The 24,263-nt window shown below is 39.1% G+C and overlaps 1 protein-coding gene across 4 annotated transcripts in view; it reads left to right on the top strand.

Annotated features, from left to right (window-relative positions):
- Positions 1 to 24,263, top strand: part of SOX5 (SRY-box transcription factor 5) — a 454,554-nt gene that overhangs the window by 771 nt on the left and 429,520 nt on the right. The gene's annotated exons all lie outside the window — the stretch shown is intronic.

Raw genomic sequence — 24,263 nt, 5'->3', positions numbered from 1 at the left:
GTAACCTACTTCCAGAGGAGATGCTTGATCGGATTCACATTGGGAATTTGCACATCATCCCAGCTCTCTCTACCTCTTACAGCAACAACAACCCCATTTTTTTCCACTCCTCCTAATTTCTTTTTTCCTCCTTCCTCCCTTCCCTCCTTGCCTTAATCTGCTCCATACTGAGCAGAGAGAGATCTGAAGGCAGATTCTCCCATTTCTTCTCCTCCTTCTTCTCCTTCCTCCTTTCCTCTCTTTTGCAAAAGAAGGGTTTCATTTGAAAAAGCAAAAAAAGAAGGGACCCAGAAGCGCTTCCTCTGGAATGAATGGGAAAGCAGGCGGTGGCTTTCAAACTTTCAGGCTCAGCCTTCCAGAAAGGAGGGAAGGGGGAAAAGAAAAAGGAAGCAAAAAGAAAAAGAAAAGTTTATAGAAAGCGCATCCGCAGGGGCTTTGGGGGGGCTGCAGAGCTTGACAGGGAGCTTCTTTGGGATCTGATGCCAGCCCTTGAACAGGGAACTTAGTAGTAGTAGTAGTAGTAGTAGTAGTAACAATAATAACAATAGAGGATAGGGGTGAGAGGGAGAGAAAGTACTCTTCTTGGGAAGTAAAAGGGACCCTCTTCCTTCTGTGCTGAGCAGCAGGAACTTTTTGGGACTGGGAATTAATGCTAGTCCTTCAACAGGAAATAATAATGATAATCATAATCATGATGATGGGAGAAGGGGAATAAGGAGAGAGAAAGTACTCTTCTTGGGATGTAAAAGTGACCCTTTTTCTTTTGAGTTGAGCAGCAGGAACTTTTTTGGACTGTGAGTTAATGCCACTCCTTGAACAGGAAATAATAATAATAATAATAATAATAATAATAATAATAACAACAACAGCGATGATGATAATGATTATGATGATGGGAGGAGGGGAATAGGGAGCAAGAAAGTACTCTTCTTGGGATGTAAAAGTGACCCTCTTCCTTCTGAGCTGAGCACTAGGAACTTTTTTAGGACTGTGAATTAATGCCAGTCCATGAACAGGAAATAATAATGATGATAATAATGATAATAATAAATGATGGGAGGAGGGGGATAGAAGGAGAGAAAGTACTCCTCAAGGGAAGTAAAAGTGACACTCTTCCTTCTGAGCTGAACAGCAGGAACTTTTTTGGGCTTGCCTGTCAACAACTCGCCTTTGGATGTATGACTTCTTTGGCTGCCCCTCTCCTTCCTCCCCCCCATGGCTCTGCAGCACCATTGCCAAAGTTAAGCTCTTGCAGAGCCCCTCTCTGGTGGGCTTTTGTGAATGAAAGGAAACTGCACAAGTAGCAGGGGAGAGGGATCTTTGAACACAGTTTGGAAGCTCTAGAAACAAACTGTCTAGGAAATAAGCTGAGTTCTAGTAACTCCCATCTCCCAATCTATGTTTGAAGATTCCTCTCTGCTACAGATGCAATTTCCTTCAGAAAGCCAGGATACTTCCTTTCCAGCTGCATGCATCCCACCTTCTATATTTTTCATATGCACACATACACATATTGGCAAATATCTGATAAATGACTTGAATGGGGGAGTTAGACTTTGCATTTCTAGGAGAGTTGTTTGAAAGCAAGCAAGCTTCAAAAGACCAGGGGTGCCTGCTTCTTGGCTCCCCAAGTTTCACGAAACCTACCTTCTGCAGAACCATTTGGTTACATCTGACTGTGCGATGCAAGCTAGGTGATAGACCAGCTGGTAAAAAATATGCCAAGTCAAGCTGTTCAGCGTTCGGGCGGCTGAATTTGATAGTAAAAGGCGCAAGGGGGAAATATGTTTCAAGCATCTTAGGAAGGCAAGGGTGGTGCATGGATTGGGTAAAAGAATGCACAGATCAATGCACAACAAACTAATAGTAGTGTTGTGTATGTGTATATATACATCTAAATGTACAGCTGTATGTCCTTATTAGTATCAAATTTAATTCAATTCAGCAAGAAGGTTTTTGTTTTAACTAAGATACAAAAACTCCTCAACCAAAAACACCTTGGACTGGAAGTCTTTCCAAGGTTTTATTTGCTCCAATTAATTTCTCCCCTTTGTTTTAAATCACTGACATTTCCCACCCAGCTTCCATATTATTGTGATATGAATACATCTTCAGGAACTTAACTATTGATCCCAGTATACTATGTGCTAATGGGGTGATCACCAGATTCTTCTCAAATATAAATAGCCAGACAGCTAAAAGTCTTCTGTTGCAATGGAAAGGTAATATAAATATAAATGTAAAATCAGGTGTGTTGTGTTAAAGAAAACACAATAACAACAACTTTCCCTGTGAGCTGGCTAGGTGAAATTGACACTTTCTGTCTTAGAAGTGAACTCCTTAGTCTCTATGTATTGTTTTAAGACAAGAGGTTTCATTTTCATTCTGAAACAAAGTTTTGACTGATAAAGAAACTAGATCAGTTTCTTTTTAAATCCCTTAATGTGCTGTATGCTCAGAGTTTTATCTTTTTTACAAATATATAAGAAAAAGAAGAAGAGTTAGCTAAATAATCCCTATGTGTCTAGTTTTCACAGACATGTGGCTATCAAGGAATAGTTAGGAATGATTAAATGGTAGCAAGGGGGAGGGCAACCTTATCCTCCAATACTTTTTTATTTAGCATTTTCCATCTGTGGTTTTAGTTGGTAATACAAACCAATATCTCTGTTAATCATTACCATTTGTTTACATTCTCTGTGTTTTACTGTAGTTACTAACCACACATACATGGAGAACTGTACAGGTTGTGGAGATTGCTTACATCAGAACATGTACAAGCCACATGAAAATCCATGAGGCATAGCTAGGTAGGGGATGTTGTAGTTTGCTCTTCTATATAAATGTGTGTGTTTGCTTGTGTGTGTACATGTGTGTGCATTTCAATACAATTATAGGGCTTTACCACCTGTCACACCCCAGCTAGACTTATAAATGTGTACAAGGCCTATTAAAATTATATATATTAGACTGCCCAGTCGACTACACAGTGACATAGATTTATATTCCAAATAATTTTTAACATAGTTTCATTTCTTACTCATCAACTTGTTCTCAAATCCTCTGCAGGAAAAGATGTGTCCCATTGCCTTTTCAGTCACTTTGCTTTATTCTAAAACTTTTGGAACTACAGTTTAGTCAAGAAAAGCTGATGGCTTTGTAAGAGATGAACCGACACAGCTTTTGTTTTGGTCTGTGTGCATTGTTTCTTCCCCATCCTGGCTTTTAACTTTGGCAGTACAGAAGCTGGAATGAAAGCTGTCCACATTAATATCTGCTAGAGTCTGTGAGTTAGTATCTACAGTTTGTTGAATTGAACTGAGGAAAGGTTTAGCATGTTGAGATAAATTATGGTAGGTTCAAATAGACAAAAAGCTCAACAGTTGAAAGTTGGGGTTCAATACTTCGTAATTAAAATTACTGAAAGATTTGAGCTAGGAAAAGCTTTTTCTTTATCCAGAATTGGATAAAGATATACTGTTTGTGATGGTCAGAATTCACGCTAGGAAGATCTTCAAAACAAGGATTTAGGCTACATTTCTAAATATTCTTGCCAGAATGTGAGCTTTACTGGACCTAGTGGGGCTCCTTCCCTGAAATGCACTGGACTGTATTTTTAATTTTTTTCCCCATTCCACAATTGTGGCAAAGCATATATTAGCAAGACTGCAGAAAGCAAAAGCCAAGGTAAAGCTGTTTACCCAAATTGTCAGTAGAAGAGACCTGTAACTCCAACAGCACAACTTCAGTGTAAAATGTACAAGAACAATTGAAAGCTTGCAAACGATTGGCACAAACTTTGAATATATCTCTAAAATCTTGTAAATGAGAGGGAAAAAAGATAAAAGAGCTGCTTGTCAATGCCCATGTTGTGGAGATGTTTCTGAACCTAAAATAACGAGTGCAACGTTCACATGATTTCTCTGCAAACCCACAGGCTACATGTAGTCTTCAGAACACAATGCTGGGACCTGGGTTCATGTGACTTCAAGGTGAAGGGTATGATTCTAATAGTAAAGTACAGAGGAACAAGGACAGAGATGAATGAGACAAAAGTTAATATTTTGGATGTCTTGATCAAAGCTATAAGGGGATCTTAGATTAACAGTAGACATCAAAGACTTGAGGTGTTTGCTTTTTAAATCTTAGATGGGACAGCAACAATAAAATATTATGAGTTGGTTTTGTAATCCCAGCCTTCCATTTCATTTGTTTTGGGGTTCTTCCAACACTACCAAATGACAGAATGATTTTTCCTATATTGCAATTTTGTGTTAGTTGAAATTTTCTGGTAAGAAAAAGAGAGAAACTCAGCTTTCTCTTCCCCCACTCCTCATGGTTGTTGTCGATTTGGAAAAACTGACACCCTTCCGTCAGCGGGCCAGATTATAATGATTTGCCATAACACTCTTCCAAAGCACTTTAGTATTTATCCTTATCCTGACACCCTTTAGATGTGTTGGACTACAGCTCTCAACTTCCCCAGATAGCATGCTGGCTTGGAATGATGGGCTTTGGAGCTTCACTTCATCTAGAGGGTGCAGGTTTAGGGAAAGCAGTACCACAAGGACTTTCCTCTCCCCAACAAGGCAAAGTATGCTATGATGCTAACACTTAGTACTTGATGTCATTTAATTTCCATGCTTGCACCTCTCTTGCATTTTCCTGTTTGTTAGACCAGACACTGATTTGTACCCATGACCTGAGAATAGCTACAAACATCAATTTTGGCTAAACATAAATTGGCCCGTGGATGCCTGGTTGTGCTATGGCAGAAAGAATAAAGTGCTTTCAGTGTGTTTGTTTGACAGTGCTTTTGATGTGATTTGTACACTTTTTATTAAAGTGGGAAACATTTTGGCTATAACTCCGGCAATAGTTCCCCCTTACACTTGTAGCCTGCAGATACGAATGAACATTTCAGTAGATTTGTTCATTGCTAGAATAATGTAGCAGCGCTGAAATTATTCTGAGAAGGAGCTAAGAAGTGGAAGGAGCCTTGTGCACTCGTGCCAAATGTAGAATTTAACAGGTCCAGATTTCAGGAGGCAACCTTATCCCTAATACTCCAGGGGTTAATTTGAGAGTGACAGCGAAGAGGGCTGGGGGACCATTTGACTCTCCCCCTCCCAGTCCCCCTTGACATGCGACTCTAAAATGTTTGCTTGCGAGTACAGTTTGTACAGTCTGCTATCTTGGAGAGCCGAGAAAACGTATTTCCCTTTCTCCCTGTTGTCCAGAGACATTAAGCATAATGAATGCATGAGGTATTTACTGCTTCTTAGGGAGCTTTTAACTAGCAGCTATATCTGTGTCAGAGCCTTATTAAAAATGTGACAACCTGTCTTGTTGTTTTAGCCATGGTTCTTTTTGATAGGGATTGAATAAGTTTTTTCATGGCGCCCCAGGAAATGTATATTTTACTTTTGATCAACCACTTTGTATTTAGCTAGGAAATAGGCATATACATACCAGCTAATGAAAAAAGGTGAATAATAGATAGAAAGGGATCACTCTTGGTGATTTTTGTATGAGTGCTTTTGAATCTTATTGCATATCTTCTCCCCTCTCAAACAAACAAAAACAACATTTTTCTGTGGAAGTTAAGTAAGAATGAGATTTGCTTGTCTCCTTTTCTGTTAAGATCTCCTTAGTAATAATTTTGCCGCAACTGTAGAACTTGGAAGGAACTTGTGCCCCAGACAGAGCCCACTTTAACACACCATACCTTTTGATTATGTTATAATTACAGGAAAATCTTCCTAATGCTTGTACTAATTCTACATTGTGGCTAAGGCTTATGTTTTCAAAAAGAAATGCATTTCATATACGGCGTTTGCAAACATCCCTGTATTTCTAATATTCAGAATAAGGAGAAATTGGCATATATTGAAAAAATATTATTGCAAAGGTGAGTAAAGTCAGCTTGGAGCAATTATTTAAATTGAGGAACTTCATTAACGCCCCCCCCAACCCCACAAATGTGCTCTTTAATTAACATTGTCTAAATTAGCTTCTCTTGTAACACTTCAAATTAAGTAGAGCAGGCTGTAGTAAAGTAATACAATGAACAGTGATTTTCTCTGTGTGCATGCTAAGTATGATTTTTTTAAAAGGTTCCTCTTGAATATTTGCTGCGAGGTTTGGGTGAGACTTTTGTTTCTTAAAGGCAATTAGATCTGTCCAGGGTTCAATTTTAGCTCAATTTGTATCTATTCCTTTGCCAAATCTGCCTGTTCCAAAGTCCGTTTTGTGAGTCTTGCTTCTCCTTTAGAGACCATTCAATGTCTAATCCATGTCAACCACTAGGGGGGTGTTTGAGAAGAGAGTAGAGAGTACCTTCCATCCTGCAAATAACTAACTCACCTCAACCATACACTATTGCTAACCTTTGCCAAGTTGAGACTCTCCTGTCATTGGAAAAAATAGTGTCCAAGCCAGCATACCTCTGTAGCAAAACAAATCTATTTATAGAGGAATAGATGAGAGACAAGAGCCAATTCTGTAAATTGCTAATGTTTTAGCATTGCAAAATGCATGCTAAAAGTAAAGTCCACAAAGAAGGGGAATGTGGAGCAATTGCACAGAAGTGTATTTTTCTTTTGGGACCAGTAGATGAACACATAATGAAATGGATCAAACTCTGACTGCTCCAGACTCTGAAGTGTAATCTGTTGCGATATGGGTGCAAAACCTGACATCAATTTTTGTCCGTTTGTTTATTTTCTTGTGTGCCTGATATTTCTGGCTACCATGTCCTTTGGCCTTCATACTTGTTAACTAATTTGTTGGAGTGGGTGTGCATAATTATAAATGTGAAAAGCATGGCACGAGTGCATTGCATTAGCAGAGACTAGTAATTTTAAATGTTGAAAATCAGCATTGCACCTGCATAAGACAGAGAGTCTGAGAGCATTGATCAGTATCCCAACCTGATAGTGCACTGGGTAGCTTAAGCTGACAGGGAATTGCACCTGCTTATACAAACTCTTGTATCTTCCACCTCAGTCATTGCTTTATTAAACAACCTAGGTCCCATCATGACAGAAGCAGAAAGTTCACTTGATTTTTAAAATAGTTTTTATAAACACTCTGTTGCTCTATTTATCATTTATGGGATATTTTAAGGACAAAAAAACCCCCAACAACCCACAGTAGTGTTGTTGAGAGTAAAGCAAACAAAAATAATATATTCGTAAGTAGTTGAAAACTGTAACAGTACTGTTGAATATAAATTTATGGCTATGTTCCTTGTAAAACAATCCAAGAAATGCAAAGATAAAGACATGCAAAATAAATTAGGGGAATGTGAGGATTGGCAGACTGATATTTTAATAACTGTTATGAAATCACTGTGTCCCACCTAAAGCTACTACTGTTTCCCAGCAGTATTAAATGGGCCACGTATTAAGAACCACAATACAACATGTGGATTGCAAGAATGAATATAACTATTCCATGACTTTCCTTATTTATTTATTTTAAATTTACTCAAGAAAATCATAAGTCACTTTTGAGGATCAAGTCACAGCATCACAAAGCAAAATGCACAAGATGAATGAAACAAAAACAAAAAATACTGATACAGTGTATTTTAAAGTGGGTTCCTCCTCACCAAAAAAAAGGCTTTCATCAGTTATTGCATACCAAAGGGCAACTTAAAAGGTATCACAGAGCCATTTACAAATTATTTGTAATATCCAAATTTAAAGAAAGACATAATGGAACACTTTTATTGCTCATAAACTTCAATTAAAAAAAAATAGATACATTCTTAATGCTCCCACTTACCTTATAATCCTTCGGTCATAAACTTTGGCTGGATCATTCCATGAGTTCTAATGACTTACATTTCATATTATTTATCTTCATTTATATCATGTTCAAAAAGATCACAGGACCTTGTTGATTTGATTCATTCTTTAGATAATAGTTTAGCTATGTTCTTAAAAATAGTTTGTTAAAGATCTCCGTGTTTTAAATATCAGTATCATAAATGCAAATAGGCATGATATAATCTTTAGTACATTCCATGCCCCACCTCTCAAGCCATTCTTCTTTGCTTGAAACACTTTGTGAATACCATTGTCTGTCTTTGGAGCTACAATTATATGAAATGGTACGATCTCTCTCTCTCTCTCTCTTCGCGTTTTCTTTAAGGGACTAGTATTTCAAGTAAGGTCAAAGGATTAAGTAGCAGTCTTGGACCCAAGGATTTCTCAATTATGTTAACAAGCAAACCCCAAAAGTTTCTAGTAGTATTTCTGAAGTGCTACCACAGACGTATACAATCTAATTAGAAAAGGTTATTATTAAGTACTAAGTATATAGAGGTGTACTGTGATACAGATGGCCTTACGGTGGACCAAAATGCTTCTAGTATAGAGTATAATTGAATCATCCCCAATATTTCACATTGATTCTGTGTTATGAAGCACCTTTGAGCCAAGCTTCCGTACCTTCAGACAGTGACAGTCCTTTCGTCAGTATAGTAGCACAAATTCATGATGTTGTTAATAGTGTGAAGTCTTGGTTTGGCTCTCAGCATCGCTGTACTGTGGATAACTGCTCCTTATTTATTTGATGGAATGGTTAATTATGGGATCAAGTTTATTTTCATAGATCTTTTAGCCATGAAGAGTAATAGTGCCAGGTGCTGATGTTTGTTGTAACTGATCTATTGGAATCCTCTTTGCTTTCAACTCCTATCCCCCCACCCCACAAAAATACATATCTTGATACAGATAATATCAAATCTATATACATTCTTCATTCTTTTCTTGAATCCACAGGATATGTCAGGCTTTAAATGTGTACATATATGTATTCCATTTATGCATTGTTGTTATCCATCTTTTTGTTTTAATATGTTTTAACTCTCCGTATTGTTGTGAAATGTTGCAAACCGCTATAGATTATTACTACATTCCTTCTATTGCTGGCTAGTAGTTTATCTTGTAATTTGTAGTAAAGCATCTGCAACAGAGTGATGCTTGCTTACCTCACGTTAAACCTCAAAATTTTGAGATAGCGTATGGTTTGTTTAAGATGATAAAGCTTCACTGTGTTCATCTGAATGACAGGCAGCTTGATTTACACAGTTCAAATGAGTGGATTCTCTTTTAAAAATACAGTCTAATGTAGTGGGTAGACTCTCTGATTTAGGACTAGGAATTGGTTTCCTTTGATATCTCTGTCAAAAGATTAATTTTTTAGTCTTTTAGCTAAATTGCTCTTTTTTAGATAAAATGTATAAGACCATGACACCAGGGATGGGCACGCTTTTTTGTTTCCAGACAGTGTCAGTTTTGCATGTTCTAGCCATAATTTCTATCCACTTCTATATTAATCTGTGGTTTTATTTTATTTTTAAATCCCCATTTTGTATGTGTGTTAATATTTTCTGTCAAAATACATGTTTAAATATTCATTTTGATACTTCTCAATTCTTCAGAACTGTGTCATACAATGTTTGAAAAAGTGAAAAATCTTGAGGATAACTATGGTGCAAGTAGCACCTTCGCCAGAAAAGCTATGACTAGTTGAAGAGGAGCAGATTGTGTCCTTTATTTATTAGTGGCATTTGACTGCATAACTTGCAAAGTTTCAAGTTCTCAGTCATTCTTACATGATAGCCAGTGGTTTGGATTGCTTTAAGAAAAGAGATCAGGCAAATTCTTGGTGGGTATAGGTCCATCATTACCTAATTGCTGTGATAGTTCAATGGGACTTTTGGAAGTATGTGAGCCTCTTAATGTCAGGGAATCTAAAGAAGGGCTGTCTTCACAATCTCTTTGACTACTGTTGGCAATACAAATGTTGGACTAGATTGACCATCAGTCTCATCTGTTAAGACTTTTCTTATGTTCTTTGTACATTTACAGCATGAGATAGAATGCTAGCTAATCTTACTGAGATGTCAGTCGATAGCAGTTTTAAGCAGTTGAATTCGATGGGACTTTAGGTGGATTTTCTAGGCTGTATGATCTCTAATAGAATGACATCCTTGTTTAAAAGTGAAACTTGGAAGCATAATGCAGAATGTTGGAGATTTTTGTGTTCTCCCTCCAACCAGTTCAGCACTTAGTGTGTTTGCATGTGTCAAGGTAGACAGGGAAAGGACAAGGACATTTTGTGCTATATGGCTAGTGCAAGCAGCCTCTCTCACCATAGGACAGTACAGATACACCTACTGGCAAACTGGAGCTAATTTTCAGTGGCACAAAAGGAGCACGGCTACCCAAAAAGTTTTCTGACTTCATGACAGTGATATGGTGTGCAATAAGTAGATTTTTTTAAAAAAGACACTCTCTGACAGTGTTAAACCAAAGTGTCTTGTTTATTAACTGTTGCAGACAATTCTTACCTCCACCTTATTCCTTTCTATTCTGAAATTTACCATAGCTGATAAAGAAAGGAACTTTTTTTTTTTAACCAGGGCAAAGCTAAGGAGAAATAAAGTACTCTGTTTCCAGTTGTTTTTATGTGCTTTTTCTCACCGTTCGATTTCAGCATTAAACAAAAAAAAAACTTCCTAAAGATAGGCAATTTTATGCATTTAATATTTTGTTGCAATACCTATTTTTAAACAGTGGTAGAACAGTTGTCTTGTATGCAGAAGATCCCAGTCCCCAGCACCTTCTTATAAAGCAGGAAATATTTTGCTTGGGACCTCGGAGAACTGTTCCCACTCCAATATTAAGCAAAGTGGACCAGTGAAAGGAACTGGCATCAAGGAGCATCATATGTTCCTCTAAGGAGTGCAGTTATGGACATTACTTACTCTAGTTTGCTGCAATCTCCCCTAATTCCAGCTCCAACTGCTTTTATCTCTGACTATTACTTGTGTTAGCTGGGGCTGAGGGAATCTCTATATGAAAAATAATCTGGTGGTTGCAAAATTGGGGAAGGCTTATGTACTCAGACTGGCAGCTGTTCATCTGGGTCTAAGATGGAGACAGGGTTTTTTATATCAGCATCATCCTTTAAACTGGAGATGCTAGGGAATCACACCTGAAACCTGGTGGATTTGGCACATAGAGACTACAGCCTTTGAGTCTGAGAAGAAAGGGTGCATGCACTGGATTTTCTCTTCAGTTTTTTAAAATGTGATCCGCATGTAGCCCTTTCATTTTAGGATAAAGAAGATTTATCTAGTTTAACTAGTTTGAGATGTGTGCATTGATGAAATGAACTTTTCCTTTATCAGGAATGCCCAGAAGGGGTGCTGTACAGTAACGGTGCGATTAAATTTCTATTTGCTACCTCTTTCCAAGGCCGTTAGCACAGATTTAAAAAGTATAAATGATACATTCGGTTAAACCCAGACACACACGTATTTACATTTTAAGAATACCCTACACCTGCTTCAGCAAGAAAGTGTGATGGTGCTTTTGGAAGATGTACAGATTCAAGTTTTGGCTCAAGATGTTCTGCAAAAGTGTTCCTCTTGCAAGCAACTTGGAAATGTGAGAATCCCCCCCCCCTTTGCAACATTATGGCTTTTAAACAAGCAGCACCTGGGGTAGAGTTAATGCTTTGAAATGTCTCTGGTTCATCCCCTAGTGTTTCCAGGTAAATCTCTCTGTCTGGAACTTTGGAGATGTGATATAAATCATTGTATAAGATGAACTACATGGACCAATGGTTTGGACCAGACTTTGAAAATATTACCTTTTGGGCCAGCAGTGCACAGAATTCCCCAGCCCCTGTTGACTTAGAGGAGATTGTGGGAGCTATAGTAAAAAAATAATTCCCAGCTATGGTCTGGCTTATTACAAGACAGCTCTATAGGTTCAGCTTCTACAAAGGCATATTTGTGAGCCAGAGCTTAGAAGAGTTATTTCTTGAACTACAATGCCTGATTAATATATGGGCAACCCTGGAGGGAGCTAGAATGAAGGGCCAGCAGATTCAGATAGGGAAGTGAAGAATATTCATGGGTTTTGCTGTTTTTCGTGAAAAAAGGGTGACTGGGAACATCCTGTTGAAAAATTATCAGCTTCTATGAGATCCTTTGCCCCTGGGGTGAAGTGAAAGGACTGAATTATTTTTTTCATAACCTTTGGTTATTTTTTCTGCAAAAAAATTTTCAGGGTTTTTTTTGTTGTTGCTGAAAAGTGTATTTTGTACAAAGACCTCCCCCCCCCTCCGAAAACCTCATTGTTGATGGCGTTATCATTATGACATCTATTCATATCCTATCTTTTTCCCCAGTGTGGTACTTGAGGTAGCTGACATATATAGTTTTAAAAGATCACAGCATACAAAAGTTAAAAATGCAATTAAACAGCCAGAAAATTAAAAAGCATGGCAGGTGTGTTGGACTGGATGGCCCTTAAGGTCTCTTCCAGCTCTACAATTCTATGATTCTATAAATTAGCAACAACAGAAAATTGTTCAGCACGTTATACCTGTTACTCCATGAGTATCGGCTCTCAGAGTCTATCAGAATAAAAAAGGGGTTACTTGCTTGAGGAAAGACAGTAAGGAGCATACCAATCCAGCTTCTCTGGGAAGGGAATTCCGGAGCCTAGGAGGAGGCACTGTGAAGGCCCTTTTCTGTGTTCCACCAAATGTTGTCGGTGGGATAGAGAGCACACACACACAATTTCCACAATGTTTTCATTAAAATTCTCCAGATAGAAAAAAAAATCATCAAAGAAGGAGGAAAAATTTTCTTTCTTTCTTTCTTTCTTTCTTTCTTTCTTTCTTTCTTAAATGTTCTTATATGAGAGAATAAAATAAGATTTAAATCTCTAGACCACATCCAGGTCTATAACTCAGAACAGTCTTGAAAGATGGAAGTATCATCCTGCTCATATAGATACTGCTCTCCCCTTAGTTACACAGCAGGGAAAAGTCACAATGTGGATGAGTTCGTTTTGCAGCAATATATTAAATACATATGTATTTTATATTTTGTATGACAGAAGGTTTCTTTTTTCCTAATTATAAGACAAAGAGAATGAACATAATCTTTTTCTTACACTTGATCCTTTATAGGTAAAGACCCCCAGAATGTTTTAAAGTAATTTTGCAATCCCAAAATCAGTTAAATTGCATTTCTCTGGCAACTTATGTTTCTGAAGTATACAGTATTTCAATAGGGTTTATCCTCAGGTCTGGATTTCAGTGCCAGGAAACTGCAACTTTAACCTTTTCATCACCAATGAAATATACTATTACTGCCATAATACTAATACGGTGCCATCCACAGATGCTTTCCCAGGCTCATGCTGTTTCTGTGATAAAAGTCTTTATCTATTTAAAGAACTGATGCTTTGAACAAACATCATAGGGACATTAAAATGTTTTGTCCATTCAATAGTTTCATCCAACAAACCATCTAGGAATTGTTTTACTTCAACAAAGCACAAAAAGGTAGATAATCAATGAGAGAGAGAAATAAAAAAGTTGAATGGAAATATATTATATGTCATTGCTATTTATTTCTCAATCATTTGATAGCCTGTTTGACCAGATGGGACATTTCACACCTATTCAGGTGTTTAAAATAATAGGGTTCCTCCTCCTCACATCCTTGAGAAGACAGAAAGGTTTGTGTGAGAGTGATAGTATGAATGTCAAGAGCTTGGAAATTATTTTAAAGAGTAAATAATTCCAGTTACTTGTCGCAGTGTTTAAAAGTAATTTATTTTGCTAATGTAGTGTTTAGAAAGTAACTCAGTGTGATTGCTAGCTTTTTGTTTTAAAGTAAAAAGAAGATATACTGCTTTCATTTTTGGGAAAGGAATGGCAAGGCTAATTGAGAAAAAAGAACTTGGAAAATTCCTGTTAAAAGGCTTCCAAAATGGTCATTTAGATATCCTTTAAAATAACTAGACAATAATACTTGTTACACCAGTAAAGTATCTTCATTCTCTTTCTTTATGATACTTTTCAAATAGCTTTTCATTATGGGCTTGTATTTCAGAGGAAGGATCTGGCAAATCCACTTTGAGTATTCCTTGCTTAAGAAAACCCTATGAAATTCATGGGATTGCCATGAGTTGACAGGTGACTTGAAGGCATGGATGCACACATATACACACACACAAATACACACACAACTATAATACTTATTACTTCACTGTGTGTGTGTGTGTGTGTGAAATATTCATCAGAGATTGAAAATGTTACTATTTTGGACTAAAATTCTGAGAGTCCCCATTGACACTAACCATGGTGCTAGGAAATTCTAGGGGCTATAATCCCCAAAAGCAATGTTTTCAGGCTCTAGTTAATATTATTCACATAAACATAATCAGGGGGGCATATTTAGTCAAAGACTCACCAGGTTTACTGACAGGAGCCTTGTTTCTATAGTTCTGTTTGTCACAGAATGGAAGGAATTTATATATAGCTCCAGATACTGCTCCAGCTTGGCCCAAGGTGTTTCTACACCTTCCTTTTCCTGCTTTTATATTATTATGTAACTGTAGGTATATTATATAATTTTGTGCAGCATTAAAATTTGTGTGGGCGTCAGATGGTGTACACAAGGAGGAGGCCAAAGCTCACTTATTATACATTTATAATGACTCTTACATATTCTGGACTTAATTTATTGTGCCACTGCTTTTAATTATTGTGAATCTTCAGAGTTTGGGTTCAAAAATACGTTTATCCTTAGTCCAAATTTGTGCTGTTAAGAGTTTGAGTTCAGCAGTTCAATTCAAGAGTCAATAAAATGGTTTTGAATATTAAACTGTTTGCTTTCCTCCCATAGAAGCTAAAAGTTTAGACATGGATTTATCAACTGGTGCATTATCATCCAGCAAACTCAGACAAGTTTTGGGTCTTATTTTTCTGAGGATATTTAAAAAAAAAAAAGGCTTCACATTTACATCTAGAGAAACTGAGGAACAAACTATTCAGAGTTTGCAGCTTTCAATGAAAAATCACATCTCCTGGCATCTAGCTCTCTGTCTTTTATCTTGTAGACTGCCCTTTGCCATATTCCCCATTTTAAGTTTCAAGAAACTGCAAATTACAGATTTCTAGCAGTAGTCCAATTACAATCTCTAAAGGTCTCGCTCTGGCAGGATGAAATATAATACTTAAATTACTTAAATATGTAAAGTAGGGGGCTTTGGAATATCATTAATAATGATAGGTTCAGGGATATTTACAGCCTCTGATACTTCTTTTTTCCACTCCCTGCTGCCTTGATGGAGGTGAAAATATAACCAATGATCAGAGCATGTGGCAAGTATGTTTCGACTTGAAGCAGCTGAGTAGCTAGCCTTCTTAAGCAGTATGCCTGACATGATAATGCTAAGGCCATTTTCAGAAACGGTGACCTGAATATCTGATTTCCAATTCCAGAAGTGAAAAATCACATATTTAGATAAATGGACAAAATACAGCAACAGGTTTCTGAATGTCATGAATCTGTAGAGGAAATGGGAGGTGAACCCCGGTGTGTTTAGAATATGCTCTTATGTGTGTTCCAATGAATTCACACACCCAGGAAAGCCGTATTTGTGATGCAATTCTATTATTAAAAATCAGAAGTCTGAAGAATGCACAGAGTAGGAACATTAGCTGTTTTGCTTCCTGGAACAACTTGAAAAAGAAAAGCGGGGGGAAGGGAGGCCAAAAAAGAAGGGTACGTTAGATGCTCATAGTTCTATGTGAGAGCAATTTGTTTAAAGGGGAAATGCTCCTGAAATATTGAGGATGTTTGGACTCTACCCAGAACTGGTATTCTTAGGTAATTTTTAGACTCTCAGCTTATTGGTACATTAGGCACATCTGCAATAAAATCAGCTTCCCCTGCCTTCACTGAAACCTGTATAAAAATGCAGGAGCAAATCCCCAATTTGAGTGTGGGTTGTCAACATGATTGACTTCACAATATGAGGCCAGTTCTCCACCAAATCTGACCTGTCCCTGCCTAACATGGTTTTTAAAAATCTTACCTTTTGCTTTGGATCTTTGGACAAGCATCCTGTTGTGTTGCCCAGCAAGTTGTTCCCTCTAAAGTCACAGTGAGGTGCCCGGCCATGTGTTTGTCACTGAGCACCTTGTTTCTGACCTGAGAGAGCAGCTCATGCCAGAGGCAGTGCCAGGTGGCACAGTGGGATACATATGCATACAGCTGCCCAGCATTGTGATGGAGTATGGAGGCAATGGGGGCAATCCAGGGCAGAGACAGGGCCAGAATACTTTGGAGGCAGCCCAGAGTATTTTGACTGGTTTGGAGGAGACCCATGAAGGACTCCCTTTTCAGATGACAGCATATATTATGTGTAAGCCAGTGAGTTATATTAAATGATATAATACCTTCTTGAGCACAGCTGCTCTTGAATGTGGGATCTCCAACTAGGGCTAGGAAAGAATCTTAGACAGCCACCGCCAATCAAAATTGACAATACTGGGCTAGAATAGCCACTAGTTGGACTCAGAATGTCCAACAGCTTTCAGTCCTCTTCTCCAGCTCTACCTTAATTCCAGTGCTCTAAAGTGCACTGTGGAAACGGGGCTGCTTCCAGCGCTAATCATATTTAGAGTAGCTCCTTTGCAATGAATGGGTCCTAACAGTTACAACTAAGTTCTGTTGATTCCACTGGGCAGGACTAATGCTTGATTTAGCCCAGGGTGCTTTCAAATGTTTTGTTGAAACCCAGATAAGGGGACCATTCAACCAGGGTGACTGGGTGCCTTGCTTTGCAGAAAGGTTATTTGAAAGTCAGGGGAAAGTGTTGATGGGTTCGCCACTCAAAATCCAATTTGAAGAGAAGAAAACATTAGAAAAGACAGTAGAGAGCTTGATGTTGCCCATTAACACTGTCCACATAGATAAGATAACCAGTAGGCATGACATTCACCAGGGGTATAGCCACACAACACAGTAATAGAAGTTTGAGATGCATTTCTTGACCTTGATGCCATCCTACAAAATCCTGGGATTGCAGTTTGGTGAGGTCCTTAGTATTCTCTGATAGAGAGTTCTAGGGCATTCTGCAGAACTACATCATCACAGACTATTAGAACAGAATTCAAAGCATCTTGCCAAACTTCAAATCACATGATTCTGTTGGATGGAGCCATAGCTGTTTAAGTGGTATCAAATTGCTATAGGTGTGCAGTGTTGATACACAATGTGGATAACTGCTGTTTTTGCTATTATGGTGAGATGTATTGTATTTCTGTTTATATTGCAGTTATCTGTCAATAAAAATCATATACAAGTTGTATGTACATCAACATACACACACACATATATACATAAACACATCTCTTCTTTCTTCAGTTTTGGTGATACATTTCCTCCTCTTTTGGCCATGTGTAAACAGCTACTTTCAGCAATAAGGGTGAGGAGAAAGAAAAATCTGACCCAGAATTTCCAGTTTGAAGATAGACATCATTGTGTATACATTTTAGTGCTTGTGGTTGAAGCCATCTATTTTCTGATATTTTTCCCCAACCAGCAACCTTATAGGTACATTGGACTACAAATCCCATCATCCAAAGCCATCACAGTGTATGCCATGGTATTTGTAATGGTATTGGTAGTTCAAATCACTTGGTAGGCGACCGTTTGGAGAACATCTTCCTCTAACCTCATTTGCAGAAGGGAGGTAACTTCATATTACAGTACATGTAGAGCTGGTTTAATGTCTACACTTGGAATTTCCTGCTAGAAAAAAAAACCATTCATCTTACCATATTACCATTTTTTCCAATGAGTGTCTATACATTTCTGTTGTCACTACCAATTATTTTAAAGAGGTTTTTAATATACTCCATATCTTTCTTTAATCAAACTCTTCATTCTATCTTTCATTTTAATATACTTTGACTCTTAAGTAACATCACATGAGTCATACATGCTCAAATGCAACAGATAATGTTATTAAAAATTAAAACTGAATGAATTATCCACATTGTTAAAATACATATACACAAAAGACTTAGAACCACTTATTACAATACTACACTTTATTTTTCATGCTGACAACCAACTTTTTGATACAAGGGAAAATAATGTTTTGCCACTTGAAAAATCTCTTAAGATGGCTGGGAAGAGGGAGGTAAATGTAAGAGGGTATCAGTAAGGCATTGTGGTAGCATAGAAATGGACCACTGTGGTGGGTCTGAGTGTCAGATTTCTGAACCTTTAGAGGTGTGTAGCATCCCAAAAACGTCAAACAACCACAAAAACTGCAAGTGTCCAAAAGCTCTGTGCTCTATTTGATGGCTGTATCCTGAATATATCATATTTTTAAAAATGGAATTGCCACCCATTGCTGTCTCCAAAAAGACAATTCAAATTTTTTCTCCCTTAAAAATGTTTGACCTGGGAATCTGGAGGGTTTGAGGGCCATAAAAACAGCCAATGGAAGTACATGGGCCCTCCTTGAAGGGCCACATTTTATCCACCCAGAGAATTGGAGGTTCAAAAGCCCAGTAGACCTTGAAGCACTTTGGAATGCATAGAGCACAGATGGACAAATGTGACACCACCACCACCCCTGGAGTTGTTGGACTGCAATTACCATCGCATTTAATTGGCATAGGTAATGGTGAGAAAAACTGCAGCATTCGGATGACAATATCATTCTTTAAAGAATTAGACGTGCATGATGGGTAGGGTTGCCATCCCTGGGGACCTCCAAACCGGGAAAAATGTAGGACAAGGTTTAAAAAAGTAGGACCTTTTTTTTTTTAATTTCCTGGCCAGGAAATTAAAAAAAAAAGTCCTACATTTTTAAACCTTGTCCAAGGCCTCGCTGGGGCTTGGGTGACAGCGTCCCCCAAGCCCATGCCAGGCCTGGGAGGACTCCGCGATCGTGGAGCCCCATCCAGGGCCTGGCATGGGCTTGGGAGGCAGCGTCCCCCAAGCCCATGCTAGGCCTGGGAGGACTCCGCAATCGCGGAGCCCCATCCAGGGCCTCGCTGGGGGGGAATCCGGGGGGAATCCCCCGCCTCCCCGCGCGCCTGCGCCACCTTCCCCCACCTCCTCTCCACCTCCCTGCGTGGAGGAGGTGCTGCCTCCATCCACCTTCGCCTCCTCCGCGTGGCCTGGGAGAGAGGGGGCGGAGGAGGAGGGTGGTGCGGGCGCGCGGGGAGGCGCCGCCTCCAGCTTCGCCTCCTGCGCCCTAGGCAGGCCTCGCTGCCCTCTTCTTCCTCCCTGCCTCCCCGAGGAAGAGGAGGAGGGCAGCGAGGTCTGCCTGGGGCGCAGCAACCCAGGCTGCAACCAGGGGGCTCCCGGTTTTGGGGCTGCACCCGTGCCGGGAGGGGCTCGGGGCCCCCAAAATCGGGGAATTCCCGGTTGCAGCCGGGTTATGGCAAGCCTAATGGTGGGGATGGAGAAGAATATTGTGACTTCAAGGTACAGAGCAAGGAGTGGATCTGTAGATTACTACCAGATGGGTCCTTTTGCAGTCATGGCCTGCTTGTGGATTTCCATTGATGAGACAGAATGGTGGATTACATATAGATCTTTGGTTTTATCCAGGATGGCTGTTTTTATGTCTTGCGCCAGGCTACATCTTGCATCTGTTACATGTTTTTCCATGTGGCAAATAGTTTTAACACAAGCCATAGCCACACTGTTGTACCACTCTTAAACCATATATGAAGTAAAGCATAAAAATCACATGTTTTCAAACATGAGATGGGCCTACAGGGTCAATCTGATTTGTAGGGATTTCCTATTTGACACTCAACATGACCTTCAATCACAATGTGTCTGAAGAAGGAATTATAATCCATGAAAGGTCATGCTAAAATAAATCTGTTAGTTTTAAAAGTGTCACAAGACTCCCCTTTCTCCTTCTTTTTATACTGAAATGGACTAACATGGATACTTATTTTAAAATTGCATTGATCACACTTTTCCTAAATGAGGCATTCCAAATACTTTCCCCAAGCCAAAGCAAAGGGGAAAGGCTTCTGTTATTCTCTCTTCCTAAAACTTATAAGATCTTGGAAAGCTGAATTAATATAGTGATATGCTAAACCAGGGGTAGGCAACCTGCGGCCCGCGGGCCGGATGCGGCCCGGCAAGGCCTTGGGACCGGCCCCTGCCCGGTCCTGCCGCCGATTGCCGCTGGGGCCTTTGGGAGGCAATTGTCTATAGAAGCCTCAGAAACATGCATTTATATTAACATTTTTTTAAAAATCAGCAAATTTTTTTGCGTGTCCTCCATTTTTTAAAAAAAAGTGCCTTCCATTTGAAAATTTTGTCCTACATTTGTCCTGGTTTATGTATATATTTAATTTTTTAAAAAATTATTTAATTATTTATTTTTTGGCTTCGGCCCTCCAGTTGTCTGAGGGACAGCAACCCGGCCCCTGGCTCAAAAAGGTTGCCTACCCCTGTGCTAAACCATCTAGAACTGAATAGCTGTAGGATGTTGTTCTGGGTCTCATTAGATTTGTTCCTTAGAAGTAATTTTCCAAGCAGAGGGTTTCCTAAACTCCTTTTTCATTATGTCCGTGAATGCTTGTGCATGCGTCAAGAGAACTCAAACATAAGATTGCAGTCAAAGTCTCTGTTGAGCTTTCTTTCTTGAATCATAACTTGTATGGACATGTGATTCATTGTGTGGAGCTAGTGTTGCTAACCTTTTCAATCCTCAGTCAATAGACAATACAGCCCTGTTGAAAGGTAGATACTGGCAAGCTACTGAAGTACATGGTGAATATCAGCATGGGAGAGCTACAGGAAAAGAGATTCCACCTTAACATTAGGAGGAACCTCGACATTAAGAGCTGTTCAACAGTGGAACACACTTCTTCGGAGAGTGGTGAAGTCTCTTTCTTTGGAGGTCTTTAAACAGAGGCTGGATGGCCATCTCTCAGGGATGCTTTGAGTGTGATTTCCTGCATGGCAGAGGGTTGGACTGGATGGCCCTTGTGGTTTCTTCCAACTCTATGATTCCATGAAATTGTTTTGAATTTTATTGAGATTTTAAATGTTTTATCTGTGAGCCACCCTGGGTCCCTCTGTGGAGAAAGGCAGCATATAAATTAAACAAACAAATAAATTAAACAGCACTTCCTAGCACATGTTCCTGAATGAACCAATTTCTTAGTTGAATGTTTGCTGCAGAAAGGCATAGGTTTGCACATTCCCAATTCCAACTTTGGTATAGCTGTGATGAGTTCAAAAGCTTTTGTTTGCATTATAGGTTCACCACAGCTTGTCACAACATCACCTATTCGACCATCTCAGGGGAAGCTGAGGCCTTGGATGTCAATGAGGCAATGAGACAACTTTGGGTTTGAGTCCAAATTTCAAAGGAGCTATCTAGCCCTATTTTTGGAATAGGCTTCCAAACCTTTGATAACTTTTCAAAAAGGTGGCCCAAACTTCATAGTAAATCATCACCTCATTGGATCCATGAGCTTCCACTGGTTAATCTTAACTATAATTTGTTGAAATAAAGCAACATATAACCATAGTTTAAGAAGCAGACTTGTTTCAACAAACCATACTTAAGATTAGCTACAATTTAGGGTTATGCCAAATGTAGTTAATCTAGAATGGAAGTGTCTGAGGCTCACAGCAGCTTAACTACATATAATGCTGAACCATGGTTTATTTATTTTTTTTATTTCTTAGATGTGTATCCTGCCTTTCTCCCTGCGAACATGAGACTCAAGACAGTTTAGCATTACATGCTAACTGGGAAGATGGGTTTACTGAGGGAAGGAACTGTGGGACAACTACAGCTGCAGCAAACACAGTTGTTAGACAAAGCGTGAAGCATCTCTTGGTCACAAAATTTGCAGTTTGTGTCTAACATAAATACACTCAATTTTGTGTTCCCCTCATTGTGTCATTAAAGGAAAATGGCTATCCTGATTTAAAGTTGTATGTTTAGCTCAAATGGGAAAGTGTTAAAATTTCAGTATGTCTTTGGTCCATTAACTTTCAACCTGATCTAGCACGCTCCATAGTGCCTGGGCAACAGACACTGCTATACAACCTATTCCTAAGCAAACAGTGTTTTGTTTCCATAAACCATCTGGGGTGGTAAGGGCCACTTGCCTGGAGTAGTTTAATACACTTGGCCATTTTGAGACAGAGAACTAAGGAACATTTCTTCATTGCAGGAAAAAAAATTTTTTTGGAGGGGGAAGGAGACCGCCATCGAAGGAGGAAGAGAAATGAAATTTGGCTGTGATAGTTGTTTTCATTATTCAGCGGCAGAAAAACCATTGGCTATCTAAAGTTTTATGAAGAGACACACACGTGTACACACGTACATTCCTCCCCTAAAGGTACCAACAAAAGTGATACCATTCATAAACCTGGACAGTGCTTTCTTTCATAGAGCCTCTATGAGCTCTTCAAGCTAAGGAGCAAGAAAATGGATGGAATCTATGCACACACACACACACACTGCAAAACAGGCATCTTGTATTCATTCAAGCAGCTTAAATTTTGGACTACAGTCACAGGGACTGAGAAAAGTATTTAGCATTTGAAGCTAAATGACAAATGTATTCATAGATCCCATAAAACAGTCTCTTAATCTCCCCCAGGTAGATAATTCAGATAGAAAATAAATACTCACACATACAAAATCACAATTAGGCCAGTAATGCAATGCCACTCACCAATACTGCGACATATCTCCATGACCAGAGTGGGGTGAAGGCACAATTGTAGCTGAGGAGAGGAGCCATTGCCACATCAAACCTCCTTCCATATTTGCTAGAGGCCCAGGAACGTGATGGTTCCTCCTTTTCCCTAGCTTGAGAACCCCCACCTCCACCCCAGATTGACCATAGGAACGTGCCATAGTCTGATCATGCCTTGGAACCTTCCATCTCACAGACATTAACTCATATTTTTGAAAGATAGAAGGTAGTTATCTATATGAAAGTGAGGCATGACCAGTAGAAAGGCCCATATCCAAGTGTTAGTCCCATCTAAAGAAGGCCTATTGATTCAGTGGTACTTATACATGTGTTGATTTATCAAGTCTGCATTGATTCAGTGAACGAACTCTAGCTAGGACCAATAATTGTAGTCAGGACAAGAATCCCAAAAAAGAGTATAGGTAGAAATCTTGATGATATCCATCAACACCTGGAGAGCAAAGTGCATAGAGACATAGATCAACAGCTCACAGCCTTCTCTATTATGGTGAAATGCATTATATTTCTATTTAAGTTCTGGATATAAATTAGTGACTGCAAACGTTGTGTGTGCGTGTGTTGTGAAATTACTCAGCCTTGCAGCACATGAAACCACCACCATGGTCACACTGGCTACCATAAAATGTTGTTTAGTTGTTGTTTCAAGTCAACCACTCATCTTCTACTGTTTGGGCATGATATCTTGTAGTTTTGAGCTTTGGTGGGCATGGTGCATTAGGCAGGGATCATGAAAGCCAGATAACTGTTGGGAAAATAATTTGAGTCTGTGCTGGAAGGGGAAAAAAGGCATCATTCTTGAGGCCCAAGACCAGTTTGTTTATTCATTTCACTTATGTCCTGTCCTGTCCTTCCTTTAGAGATCTCAAAGTGACTTTGAACTTGAGGTCCAAAATATACTGCAGAAATAATCCAGTTTGAGACTGCTTTAACTGCCCTGGCTCAGTGCTATACAATTCTGTGAACTGTAGTTTTCTGAGACATTTAGCCATCTCTATCAGACTCTGTCAACTACAGTTCTCAGGATTCCCTAGACCCAAGCCAGCGCAGTTAAAGCGGTCCCATACTGGAATATTTCTGCAGTGTGTTTTGGACCTTAGTTAAACACATGGTCCCCATCCTGTCCTTGACTAGATCAGAACCTCTAACTAAGGTTTATCTTTTCTATAGGATCGTGTAATAGGATTTCCCAGCCCAGTCATTGGATCTTAATTATATCCCTTAATAAAGTAGGCAATGTTTAGTATGGCATTTATTGAGTTTCCTTCTTCTTGCAAAAATCTGGTGAAATTAAATTTCTGGTTATTTTGCCATAGCTAGAGGCTACCATGTCAAGTTTAATGACTTGAATTTTGAAAATGCTGATGCCAGATAAATTGTGTTTCTGATGGAGCAAGTTGGGTTACCTAAAAGGGGAGCAGGTATAAGAGAGTTAGTTCATTCGTCGAACACTTTGCAGTGCCCTCCGATAGCAACTGAGCTGATATTACATAGCCAGTGTATTGGCAGAACAATTTTGCACGTTCCATATGATAAACTGAAGTTTTCTTCACAGCCAGGAAATAACAGCTGATTTGCCTGCCAGTAAAAATAAATGTGCAGAAATCAGCTGCTGTTTCTGAGGGTGAGAGGTCTGAAGT

Source organism: Sceloporus occidentalis, unplaced genomic scaffold, assembly GCF_023333645.1.
Source record: "Sceloporus occidentalis isolate IW3139 unplaced genomic scaffold, rSceOcc1.0.p SCAF_5, whole genome shotgun sequence".
NCBI lineage: Eukaryota > Metazoa > Chordata > Lepidosauria > Squamata > Phrynosomatidae > Sceloporus > Sceloporus occidentalis.
Note: the sequence above shows the minus strand (reverse complement) of the source record. Positions and strands in the feature narration are given on the sequence as shown.